Raw genomic sequence first — 13,245 nt, 5'->3', positions numbered from 1 at the left:
TAAAGGTACGTATTCAGTGGTTAATTTTGTACTGCTCTGTTGGTACGTGTAACACACGAGGGATAGTGAACGTCTACAGTGGAGTAGGCGGGAACTTGGTATTAGGAGGTGAAGGAATTGGGTTTGGCTCATCTGGCGGAACTCTGTGGCCTCAGGACACTACTTCTCCTGTCACAAATACTGGATCTAAGCATCTCCCGCTTGTCACCTCCCTCCATTATGGCCGGTGTACAAGGGGGATTCCTTTGCCTTTTCAATAAGACAGTCTCTGCTATCTGCGTGGCCCAACGTCCCTCAGCCGTGACAGTCTTCCCTGTGGCTCTCGCAGGAGGCCCAATGGAACTGATGACGTGAACGGTGTGGTTGAGGGACTAGGCCCCAACGTTCCTTCCAGTTTTAAACATATTCAAGGCCACATGACCTGGACCATATCATCGGGACCTTTAGAGAAATAAAGGCACACACTCGTGCTTCTATGTTATGCCCATAAGGCCAAGAAAGAAACAGCCACATGTAGCTTGAATGTGCATTTTAAAATTTTTTTTTTTCAACGTTTTTATTTATTTTTGGGACAGAGAGAGACAGAGCATGAACGGGGGAGGGGCAGAGAGAGAGGGAGACACAGAATCGGAAACAGGCTCCAGGCTCCGAGCCATCAGCCCGGAGCCTGACACGGGGCTCGAACTCACGGACCGCGAGATCGTGACCTGGCTGAAGTCGGACGCTTAACCGACTGCGCCACCCAGGCGCCCCTTGAATGTGCATTTTAAATAAAACTTCCATCGATAGCAGAGTTCAGATTCACATTGCTCAGGACCAGGGAAAACTCTGTCTTCGTGTGAGCTGGTGTATTTACTTCAAATAAGGATGATGCAACCTAACTTTGCTTTGACTTCCAGCAAGTCTGCCTGCCTATTAGTCCGTCCATCCGTCCGTCCATCCATCCATCCATCGATCCATCCATCTATCCGTCCGTCCGTCCGTCCGTCCATCCGTCCATCCGTCCATCCATCCATCCACCCACCCACCCACCCATCTGTCCATGTAGGTAGGTAGATATATGGTGAACATCCTTAGACCTACGGCCAGTCTCTACTTCCTGACGATTTTGGTCTATGCTGTTGCAAACCATATGCATGTGAAAGAGAACTCACCCGTGCTAAGTCTTTGGTTCCTGAAAACAAATTCTTAGATGTGCAATTGCAGTGTTAGGGAATATGTTTATTTAATTAAACTTAAATGCTTATTTTGAACAATTTCTGATTTCCGTTATCAAATTTTCCATCAGAACGCTTTACCAATTTACACTCCTATTTGTGTTTTATGAACATCCCTACACTCTAGAGCATTGTTTTTTTAAAAATAAATTATTTCTTTCCAATTACAGAAACAATATGTATTTATACAAGAACTCATTTGTTCTTCCGTCTTAATGTCTCAGAGGGCCCAGGGCATGAAGGTGTTCAGCTCGCAGGTAGAAGTAGGTGGAGAAGGAAATGTCATCCACTGTGGGACATGGGTCCATGCACGGCTGGCTCTAGAGGGACCGGGGGCATCGCTGGCTGTGTGTGTCCCATTTTCGGGCTTTCTGGAAGAGTGCCCCGGACACTGAGGATCCTGGATAAAGGGACATCTGTATTTCTTTTTTTTTTTTTTTTTCAACGTTTATTTATTTTTGGGACAGAGAGAGACAGAGCATGAACGGGGGAGGGGCAGAGAGAGAGGGAGACACAGAACCGGAAACAGGCTCCAGGCTCGGAGCCATCAGCCCAGAGCCCGACGCGGGGCTTGAACTCACGGACCGCGAGATCGTGACCTGGCTGAAGTCGGACGCTTAACCGACTGCGCCACCCAGGCGCCCCGGGACATCTGTATTTCATGAATCGTTTTCTTCCTGCAGGCACAGCAGAGACCCTGAGTTTAAAATATCAGTTCAGATTAACCAGACAGCTACAGAACCACCGTATTTTAGTCCCTATATCGCATCCCTGATCTCATCTCGGCTTTCTTCCGATACCACCCAGGGGTGGTACAGATTGAAACGCAGCCCCGGCGAGTGTGATGGTGGCCCTGCCAGCCGGGCCACGTGTACGTGGTGGCATCTTCATTTGAACCGTGTGGAAAACACTCAGTGACTTGTCTCAGGATTACATAACTGTGAATTTCGAAGTTGGGACTTTAAGCTGACACAGCTGCTTACGTCTGGGGCTGAGGAGGCCGGCGGGCTGGGTACCGCCTGAGCAGAGGGAGGCGTTGCCATGGAATTTAGCGAGGCAGAATGCTAGCTTGAGGGCAGCATGGCTCTCAGGCACCGTAGTCACTGAAAGGAAATTTACCGGCCCCACCAGGCGGCGAGTCCTACGTGTTTTGAGTGGACTGGTGACATAGGAACCTTCGAATCACTCGCACGGCGGGAAAATTGGCTGGAAGGAGAGACAGGGGAATATAATTACGTGCTGAATCGGACAGAGCTCCGCATTCCCTAGAACTGAAGTCTCTTCTCGCTCCGGTGGCACTTCTGTAAGATGAGAGGAAGGCGACTTGAGTCAGATCAGCCTGCACACCCCTCTGTATCGGCCCTCTTGTCCTGTGACTGTTCCTCCAGTTTGCTTCCTGCTTTTGAAGCAAGGGTGGTTCTCACCCTTGGCTGCACGTTCGAGCCGTCTGGGATTTGGCCGAGGTTGTGCCGCGGGCCCAACCAGATCAGACTGGCTGGGGGTGGGGCCCTGGCACCAGGGCATTAGAAGCCCCCGAGGTGACTCCAGTCCGCAGCCAGGATGGAGGGAAACGGGTTCACATGTGTTTCCCCTTTCATCCTCTCGCTGCATCCCAGCAAAGTTGGTCGGGAGGTGAATTTGGGGGACAGAATCGCTGACGTGTTTTTATTATAAAAGTCTACGTGTGTAGCTACAAAAAATGTCACCGGCCAAGGTGATCTGACAATCTTTGGTCGATAGGGGGTTAATACTGGCGACGTCCCGAATGCTCTTGCCACACTTGACGAACGCGGACTCACTTCCTGTATCTGGGATTTTCTCTGTTTTTGCCCACCTTGTGTTTTTCTCCGTTTTCTCTTTGTTAAGTGTTTCTTGTCTGGCCTTTAAGCCCCTGTATTTGGCTTCCCTCCTCTTATCTATGTGTTTCTGTGAAGTGAGGTCCCGATTCCGCAGTGTATTGGCGAGTCCCGTCTTGCTCCTAAGCGTGATTTAGTAGAGTCTGCAAGCTTGCAAGTCGGGCTCTGAGATGCCGCGAAATGGGTCAGCGCCTCAGCCATCGATCCGCTGGTCACGGAGCTCCGGGGCCCCTTCTCGGGCCGCCCGGCCTGCGGGACGGGAGGCGCGTGCGGTCCTGCAGGGGCTGGGGCACCGCCGCTGCGGGGGCGGCCACGGGAGCATCCACGGAGCCTCCGTGTCTCGGTAACTGAGGACATCGAGGGCTAAGAGAGGCCAAGAAACTTGTCCAAGTTCATAAATCAGCCAATTTTGTTCTTGAGAGTGGCTGTAATGAGGTATTGACGGCAGAAAGTCTCGAAATTGCACTGAAATGAGGTTTCTGGATTACCCGTGGACTTCAATCACCTGGTCCACCTTTTTCTCGCTGTGGGGCAGGTATTCTGTGACTCTGTGTAATGATGATTCTTTTTGAAACGGGCTTCACTCAGAGAAAGCTGACAAAAATGAATAGCACGATGATGAATTTTACGTTTTTTATAGATCAAAAGCCAATTTTAGGTTTTGTTATTACTAAACCCACGTGCTATCTCTAGCTCATTAGTAGCGCATTTTTGCTCTAGTTTAAACCTCAGTCTGGAGAAGAATTTCGCTAAGTTGGAAACTTTAGGCTTGAAAACAGGAACATGAACGAGACAGAATCATGATTTACGAGGAATAAGTCAGATTGCCTGAGGGGAAGATGGTAATGTAGAAATAAATTCGGAAGTGATTATTCATGTTGCAAAAGTGACTCTTGCCTTTTCTGGAGGATGATCTATCTGTGCTTCTTAGGCTGGGCTCCCTTGAATGTGGGGGGGCACCAGAAGGAGTCACAGAAGGAGGGAGACCCACCTTTATTGGATGCTTACTGTCTCCAGGCTCTGCCCCACCTCAGCTCCTCCCTCCTCTCTGGTCCTCCAGCCCCCGGGAGCTCTCAGCCTCGCTGCTGGTCTTGAACACACCAAGTGTACACCTGCCTCAGGGCCTTTGCACTTGTGTCTTTTCCATGCGAGAGTCCTCATCTCCTTACAGGCATGGTCTCTTCTCATTTCCTGTGGGCGTCTCCTGTTTACAGAGTGGCTTATCTGACACCTGCTCTATGTTTCCATCCCCTCCTGTGTTCCTACCTCAGAGAATGGCATCCCCAACCAACTGCACGAGCCTGAAGCCCAGGACTTATCCTCCTTGACACTTCTCATTGCTGATGCATCACCAAGTTCTCTTCATCTCATTCTCAAAGGCCCTGTGAACCGCCATTACCCTAACTCTTCATGTCCCTGCCGACGCCCTGTGGCCTGTCCCCTAGCAGCTTTGCCCACCTCTACCCTGATAGACCTTTGAATAAAAGAGATTTAGTTGTTGTACGTGGCTGCTATCATTTTCATCTCTGCACAACATCCCTTTGTGTGAATATGCCACAGTTTGTGTATCCGTTCAGCACTGAGGACATTTGAGTTCTTTCTAGTCTCTTGATGATGTAAACTCTCCCTCTGTTAGTACTTCTGTAGACTTCAGGAGCGTGCACAGGGTTTCTCTGGGACATGTGCCCAGGGGTGGGCTTGTTGGCTTGTAGGACATCCAAACTCTGAACGTCACAACAAAATAGCAAATTGCTTTCCAAAGAGGTTGTGTCCATTTGCACTCTGTGACCCATTGGTCCACGTGCTCTCTGAGCTCTGGTGTTATCAGCAGTCTTGATTTTTCTAGTCGAGTGGGTGCAGGATGGAATCTCGTGTGTTCTCAGTTTACATTGAGATAATTACTGGTAAGATTGAATATCTTTTCATATGTTTATTGGATTTTCTATATATATCTTCTGTAGTTCATAGTGACTTTATTTCTTCTTTCCTAATCCTGTGACTTTATTAAATTTTTTTTCATGTTTATTTATTTATTTTGAGAGAGAAAAAGAGAGACAGAGCACAAGCAGGGGAGGGGCAGAGAGAGAGAGAGAGAGAGAGAGAGAGAGAGAGAGAGAAAGGGAGAGAGAATCCCAAGCAGGCTCTGCACTGTCAACACGGAGCCTGATGTGGGGCTCGAACTCACGAACCATGAGATCGTGACCTGAGCTGAGATCAAGAGCCACCCAGGTGCCCTGGTGACTTTAATGTATTTTAATTGCCTCATGGTGTTGACTCCACTCTCCAGCACTGGTGTTAAATTCAAGCGACAACAATGGCCATCCTGGTCATTACCTGGTTTTAAGGGAATGTCGCTTCTAGAGTCTTCCCATGAAGAGTATCCATGGTAGGTATTTCATACGCGGTTTTGACCAGGGTGGAGACGTTTCTCTCTGATCCTAGCTTGAATGATGTTTGACCACATCTCTATTGAGATGACCGTGTAATATTCTGATGATACGGTGGATGAATATTATGGACTTTCTAATATGAGAACACTCTTGCATTTCTGGAAGAAATCAGACTTGGCCAGGACATATCATGTTTTCCTATTCACAACCGGGTCTGGTTTACTAATATTTTATTTAGGATTTGGGATATATGTTCAGGAACGAGGTTGGTCTTGCCTAATTAGACATGAAGTTTGTACTGGCCTCATGAGATGGGCATGGTCCCTCTCTTCATCCCCCAGAAGGGCATTATGTGAGAATGGACGGAATAACCTTTGTCTTGAAAGTTTTGGAGAACTCACTTGTAAAAACCCCTTGTTTTATGTTTAAGTGTGGAAAGTTCTTAAGTACTTCTTTCGTTTCTTTAATAGCGAGAAGATTCTTCAGGAATTCTATTTATTTTTGAGTTCTTGTCAGTTAGAAAGAATTTGTTCATCCAAGTTTTTGACTTTTGGCCACAAGTGATGCTATTAATTACATCTGGCTTCGCGTCTCTATTCGTGACCGGTATTACTTGGTTGTGTTGTTGCCTTCTTCCCTTGTTTCTCCAGAAGTTTTCCTCCTCCTTTCCCAAAGGGACACATTTTCACCTTGTTGGTGGTCCCCGGGCTCCCGGAAGCTGAAGAGGGATCGCTGGCTTTGGAGCAGAGGCCCCTGAGCCGTTAGGGGGATTGACGGGCCTGCTGGGTTTTCATCCCACAGACAGAGGGCGTCTGTGCTGGGCAGGTTGAAAGGGACAGCAGGAGACGGGATAAAAATGCTTCTGGTCACATGTGTGTCCCGCTAGTTCAACGTGCAGCTCATTAGGACATCTCCACCAAACCACAGAACCACCGCAATGTGAGGTTTCCTCCAAGGGAAGCGGGTCCTGTGTGGGCAGTGATCTTACGGAGCGTCTGAACCAGGTGTGCCTTAGTCTGGAAACGCGAGCAGGTTCTTCAGAGTTTATGGTGGCGTTTGCGGGGACGTATAGTTACTTTAGGGCAGGGTGTGGGGGGGTAAGTAGTTGACAGTCTTTCCCAAACATACTCCTTTAAGGCAAAGGCGAGGCTGAGATGGGGCCCGTGTGTCTTACCTGGTGTTTTACCTGTTCCATCAGTTGTAAGGTTCCCGAAGTATTTTCTCTGCCTTCCCTGTTTCATTTCTCAAAGTGCTTTCACTGTTGTGTCCACGATCAAACCTCAGACCAGCACAGAGAGGAAGTCCCCAGTGGGGGGCCTACTTGGCGTAAGCATGTACAATTAGAACGTTTGTAACCCGTTAGCTACATGGAACCCAATTTTCTTTAAGAAGTCTCCTGTCATTATCTCAGTCTGTAAGTGAGGAAGATTTGAAAGTCCTGAACAGGTAACAGTGGGAGATGTTGAGTGGGGAGGACCGCAGAGGACGAAGTAGCTTGTGGTGTCCTGTGCCCTGAAAGGGCGCCTCTGGGTCCTTGTGCAGATTCTGTTCCCATTGCAAAGTCTTCTCCCTTCAAGGTTCCCCTGTGGCTCCTTGTATGGTTATTTGGAAGGATTCTTTGCCAGAAAACGTTAGATGATCTGCAGTTAGATTCTTCTTCCCCTTTCTTGGAATCTCATGTGTCCCGAACGGAATGTGTTGGCTATTATTTTGGGTTTGGGATTTCCCTTTTGAGCAATTCTTTATGCCTGGCAACTTTCAGAATAACACTCCCTAGACACACACACACACACACACACACACACACACACACACACGATCTCTCTCATTATTGTGACGTCAAAAGTGGTCAGTATTTGACTACATCCTGCACTGACTTCCTTAGTGTTTCAGGCAACTGTCTCTCTCTCTGCTTTCTTTCTCTTTCTTTTTTCCTCTCTTTCCTCCCTCTGTCTCCATCCCTCTCCCTTTCTCTTTTTTCAGTAGACTAGCCTTTATGCCTACACTTACTGAAGACAGTCTCACTTGAAATACTGTCGATAGTGACTGCACATTATGACTTAATCTTGGGTGATGTTGCTAAATCTTTTGCTTCAAGGAAAACGTTAACTGATGTTACAATGCTAATGATAGAGGCTTGCCTCTCTTAAAAATAATTATAGATCAATAAATTATGGGGTGAATTAGAAAATAATTATAAAATAATTTACTGCAGTGCTCCTTTAAATATTGATGATAATTAATTTATAAGGCTTTTCCCCCCTCTTTTCATAACTATTGAGTAAAACAACAGTCACGAAGGCAGGTACTGTACTGGTGTTTACAGGGTGTGCCCGTCTGCCAGGCTGTGCCGCCCCCGTCCTGCCGTGCAGAGGGGGATCTGGAGGGCTACTGCACCAGCCTTAACTTGCTGACACCTGGTGATCCCCTTTAGATCCTGGAAACGCAGAGCCGATGGGCTGTGTTGAGGTCCTAGAGAGCGGGGAAATGCAGACAGTGTCTGAGAGTAGGGAACCCAGCCTGGGGCAGAGTGGGGTGACGTGCAGCCAGAAATTTGTGCGAAGAATCTTTTTTAGAAGCCAGGACACCCCTGCTTCAAAGAAATCCAGTGATTTCTGTGGGAAAGTGAGGAGCGAGGTTTTCCAGTCTGGAGTTTAGCATCCGCTGGCCTCCAGTGATGGAAGTGAGGAGAAGTGGACACGGGTGTGAGAGCAGGGCGAGAGAGAGCCTCCCACCGGACGAAGCTGCAAGCTTGTGCCCCCGCCGCTGGCCTCGTCCTCAGAAGGGCAGTCGCGCTCGTCCACTTCACCTGGGGGATCTCTCTCACCGAAGGGGATCCCCGTGCACAGCTGCTTGTGATCACAGGGCTTGTGCTACCATGGACCCTGTGCTCTGAGATTGTGTCGGAGGAGTTGACCCCAGACGGCTGCCCCATGACCGGCAGAGAGAGACACACTGAGGTCTCTGGCACATCAACCCAGGGGTGTGCTTCTGTGTTATGGGTACAATTTATACAGTAACTGGCACGATCGATGAGGTCTTCACACATGGATTCAGAACTGGTGTTGAGGGCTGACTGGTGCTTAGCTGTTGGGTCTGTAGTGGGAGGGGTGGCTCCCTCAGAGTGTCCTTGGGGGCTGGCTGACCGGTGCTTAGCTGTTGGGTCTGTAGTGGGAGGGGTGGCTCCCTCAGAGTGTCCTTGGGGGCTGACCGGTGCTTAGCTGTTGGGTCTGTAGTGGGAGGGGTGGCTCCCTCAGAGGCTCCCAGAGGCTGAGCTCTTGCTGGGCACTGTTAACTTGCTTAAATTGTCGAATTCCAAAACAGAAGTTGTCAGAAAAAGTGGTAATTATGTTTACTCCTAATACACCTCAAACTAAATCTAATTTTGTTTTGTTTTGTTTGTTACTCAGGTGAAATTCTCCTTATATAAAGTCAGTCACTGAGAAGTAATTCAGTGGCATTTGTATATTCACATTGGGGTACAACCATCACCTCCATGTAGTTCCAAAACATTTTCTTCACCCCAAAAGGAAACCCCAGACCCATCAGCAGTCACTCCGTGTTTCCTTCCTCCCAGACCCTGGAAACCAGCAGTCCGCTTTCTGTCCCGATGGGTTTACTGTTCTGGACGTTTCATACAGATGGACTCCTACTGCGTGGGTCCCTTTGTGACTGGCTTCTCTCACGTAGCCCCGTTTTCCAGAGGCATCCACGCTTGGGCGTGTGCACTTCCTTTCCTTTTGTGGCTCAGCGCTACCCCGGCATGTGGACAGGGTATAGTGGCATCTGCTGGTGGATGTCAGGTCATGTGCACCGTCCAGCTGCTGTGGCTGATGCTGTTCAGAGCATATGTGTGCACGTGTCTGTGTTCAGTGTGTGCGGGTTGGTGGGTCACGTGGTAACTCTGTGCTTCGCCGGACCTTTCCTCAGCATCTCCCATCCCCACCAGCAGTGGGCGACTTCCAGCTTGTCCATATCCCTTCTGAAGTTGCCCGTGTCCCAGGCTGGACCGTGGTCTGGCTGGAGTCAGGAGATGGGGAGCTCGGACCTGGGGGCTGCCCGGGAGCTCTGGCTGAGACTGTGGATCCCTCTCCACCGTGACATTCGGAAATCGTGACCTCCTCATCTGAGGGGTGGCCCCCGAACACTGACACTTGGCTCCCTTTCCTTGGTCCTCATTTCCATTCTTGAAATTCTTGCAGCCATCCTGGCTCTTCCTCCACGTGCAGTAACTTTGGCAAGAATTTAGGGTCGGGTTCAAGGGGGTCAGAAGATTGATTCCCAGACTGATTGGTAATTCAGGTCAAAAAACATTGATTGAGCACCCGTTCTGTTTGTGGGTGTGGTTGACTTCACAGTTGCAGGGGAAAGGCCCCGCTGCCCCTTCCCGACCTGTGCTTCTGACCGTGGGGAGGCCCGCCCACCGGAGGCCACGGCTCGATGTTGAATTAAAGATGAGAGATGCACGGGTGTGGCCGGCAAAGAAGGAGGGACCCCTGCATCCAGCTGAAGGGGGTACAGCCTTCAGCGCGAGGTTCCGGGACCCTCCTGGCTCCTGGCCCGGGCCGCCCCCACCTAGGTGCGCTGCACAGGTGGGGGTTCTGAGACGGGGGTCACGGCTACGGAGGCAGGGCACCACCTTACACATGCTTGCAGCTCGCGCGTGGGGGTCGTATGTGGGGCGTTTGAGGGAGACAGAGGGGCCTTTGCAGAGTGCAGCCCGGCATGGATTTTGGGTTCTCCAGATGTGTTTGGAGGCTCATTCTCTCCCAGCTCCCCCTTACCTGTGAGGCAGGGCTGTACAGCAGATGCCACCAAGGTTGTTGGGGGGGAGGAGGGGACTGGGACTCTGCTGCTGGAGGTGGGGAGCAGCAGGTCGCTGTCTGCTGGGCGTGGCCTGCGTGTGGCCCCAGCCCGTGCCCCCTCCTGCCCTCCCGCGCTTGTTCAGGGGGGCGCCCCGCGGCTGCCCCCAGGCTCGCTGCCTAGCCACCCAGACGGGGACATCGTAGGCCGCAGACCTCAGACGTGGGTGCTTGGGGAGGCTCTGATGCGGGGTCCGTGGTGCCCTGGGCGTGGCCTGTCCTCACACCTCCCTGGGGAGGCACCGGCTGCCGTACCGTCTGCTCTCTGCACGGGGGTAGCCACACGCGGCTGGACGGGCAGAAGGGCAGGGGGGCCTGGTGTGGGTTCTGGCCCTTCGGCCTCTGAGCCGAGCGGCTTTGCCTTCCTCGCTTGGGTTTCCCTGTCTTCCAAGTGGAGGGAATGGTGGAATCTGCCTCGGAGTGTTTTCCTGGGAACTGAGAGCGTAGCAGTGAGGCAGCGACTGCAGCAGGCGTTCGTGTCCCCGGACACCGTTTGGAGCATCAGCCCGTAAATCTACACGACGGCTCTTCTGTGGCCAAGGCGCATCGTGGAGGTGGGAAAATGACAAAGTAACTCAAGCCGTCAAAGTGAAGATGTGAAGTCTCTGCAGAAATTCCAGAGTGGATGGTGTGGGAGGCCCCTACGCCCGCTCAGGGAAGCAGGAGAGACTGCAGAGGGGGTTTGTGAAGAAACGGCTTGAGCGGGAGCCTGGAGGCAGCGCACTGTGATGGGGGGAGAGAATATCCCGGAAAGGCAGAACTCGAGGAGCACGTATGTTTAGGGGAGGACGCGGTGTGCCTGAAGCCCCCTCTCGCTCGGGTCTGGGTGCGGTCCTGGGCCGGGGGTGTGAGGTTGGTGGCAGCGTGGTGCGTGGTGCCTCGGGGACGGTGACCTGGCAGCCGTTTGCATGAGAGGGCGCAGTCTGGAAGGAACCGGAAATGAGATCAGACGAGCAAAGTCAAGTCTTACGTGTTTGACAATGGTTCTGTAAATGCGGTGACTCATGGCCATTAATGCGGGCAGCTCAGCGTGAGTGGCCGGCCGGACAGGCGGACGTCTCCGAGGTGGGGTGGGGTGGGCCTGGTGGCCGTGGAGCGGAGCTTGGGAGGGAAGCTTTCTTTTTTCTTTCAACTGGTGGCATGGAGAGAGAAATTTTAATAAGGAAATAAGCATCGATACGTGTACGTGCACAAGATGCCCCTCACCCGTCTACGCTGCACAGGTTGGCACAACCCTATCAAAAACATACCATGACATAAAGGTTTCAGTAAGTTGTTCTTGGCATTTTCACCCAGACGGGTACTTAGGTAGTTTAGGTCTTGCTAGGACTGGGTTATTCATATATTTATGAGTATATGATCATGTGTTCTAAAATGGCTCAAGCCGACCTGTCTAAAGCAGTAAGCCAATAGGACGCCGTGGTCATCTCGTGGAAAAGAAGATCATTATTCTGTATTAGGTCAGAAGGAGGTGTTTTGGAGCAAGGGCAGCTTGGGACATCAAGAGTTGGAGTGAGTCATTCCAGGCTAGGGTACTGTGGCCACTAGCGGTGGTTACCAAGAGGCTGAAGGTAAATGTCCTCCAAGGAACTGCCGTGACTGGCTTCGTGGAGGTCAGGCGAGGGACTGTCTCCGTGGTCCTCTGCAAGATGAGGCAAGTTTTCTTATCCTCGACGGGGTCTTCGAGGTTGGTGTCCGGATCAGCACGGGGTCGCTCCCGGCGTGCTCCTCGCAGTAGGACACGGGGTCCGTGAATGCCTTTGACACCTTTATTCTCTCCCCGGGGGGTGGGGGCTCCATGCTCGGTGGCACGGTTCCCCGCGCCTGGGCGATGCTGCTGGTGCTCGCCGTTTCGCTCGACATCCGTCAGGTGTTGTTTTTACCTGGAACCAGTAAGACTTCCTGGGCCCACCGTTTTCAGGTTGAAAGTGGCGGGACGAATCACCTGCGCCCGCCATGGCGGGCCCACCCGCCTGCCGGTGCGGCCTTCCCCTCCGCCGCCAGGGACTTGGCGTCCAAGGGCTCCTCGGGAGGGGACTTTCCGTCACGCCCATTTCCGTGTGGACGCGGTTCTGAGACGGTGCTGGTGTCCTGGGGAGGAGAGGTACTCGACCGAGTTCTGTGCACTTTTATTTCCCTGATTATTTTGAATTTCCAAGTCAATTTTGGATCTGGGGTTCTCAATTTACCCTCTGGGAGGGGGACCCCGCTCCCTCAGGAACAGTATTTCAGTGAGGAAGCTCCCGTTCTTGGGGCGACTTTCCACGACCAAGAAATGTCGCTCACATGTGCACTTGGAAAATGCTCTTATGATTTAAAAATATATTGACATGGAAAGACTTGGCCGAGTGGCCACGTTGCAAGAACTCAGTGTTGATATCAGCAGAATGTGATGTATTCCCTCTCAAAATAAGATCATTGGGGATAAGCTATGAATAATTTCCAAGTTTATTTTCACACGATACTTGTTTTTAGTAGCACGCTGGGACTTAACGTGATGACAGACAACTGTTGTGTTTTTCCGTTTCCCTCACTGGAGCTAACAAAGGGCACCAGACAGTCCCTTGGCTGGAACCTCCTTTCCCTCTGCCGGCACCAGGTGGCGCTGTGTTGCAGGTTCTTGAAACGTTAATTTATTATTTTAAAAACGGAATTCAGGAATTAGGGCTGCTGGTATTCTAGGTTCACTAGATTTTGGAGAGTGTTCCAAGTGGTGGGTAAGAGATTCAAAGACTGTATTTAAGATTTTTTTCCCCCAGTCTCCATTCTCGTCTGTTAGAGTAGGAAAACTCTTTCTTCCCAAATCTTGATTTTCAGGAGAGGTGGGGACAGAGTGTCCCTACACGTGGCCTGTGCGAAGCAAAATTTTGATGCTTTTGCACCACCGCCTTCCCATTTTTCTGTTCTGTTCTCCCATTCT

At 51.0% G+C, this 13,245-nt stretch overlaps 1 pseudogene; it reads right to left on the bottom strand.

Annotated features, from left to right (window-relative positions):
* Positions 1 to 3,266: 3,266 nt before the first annotated feature.
* On the bottom strand, positions 3,267 to 12,188 carry LOC124523509 (guanine nucleotide-binding protein G(I)/G(S)/G(O) subunit gamma-12-like; annotated as a pseudogene).
* Positions 12,189 to 13,245: the final 1,057 nt, after the last annotated feature.

Source organism: Lynx rufus, unplaced genomic scaffold (assembly GCF_022079265.1).
Source record: "Lynx rufus isolate CCGP_SWC_20201006 ecotype Redwood Valley unplaced genomic scaffold, mLynRuf1.p SCAF_4, whole genome shotgun sequence".
Classification (NCBI taxonomy): Eukaryota; Metazoa; Chordata; class Mammalia; order Carnivora; family Felidae; genus Lynx; species Lynx rufus.
This window is presented reverse-complemented; position numbering and strand designations above follow the sequence as displayed.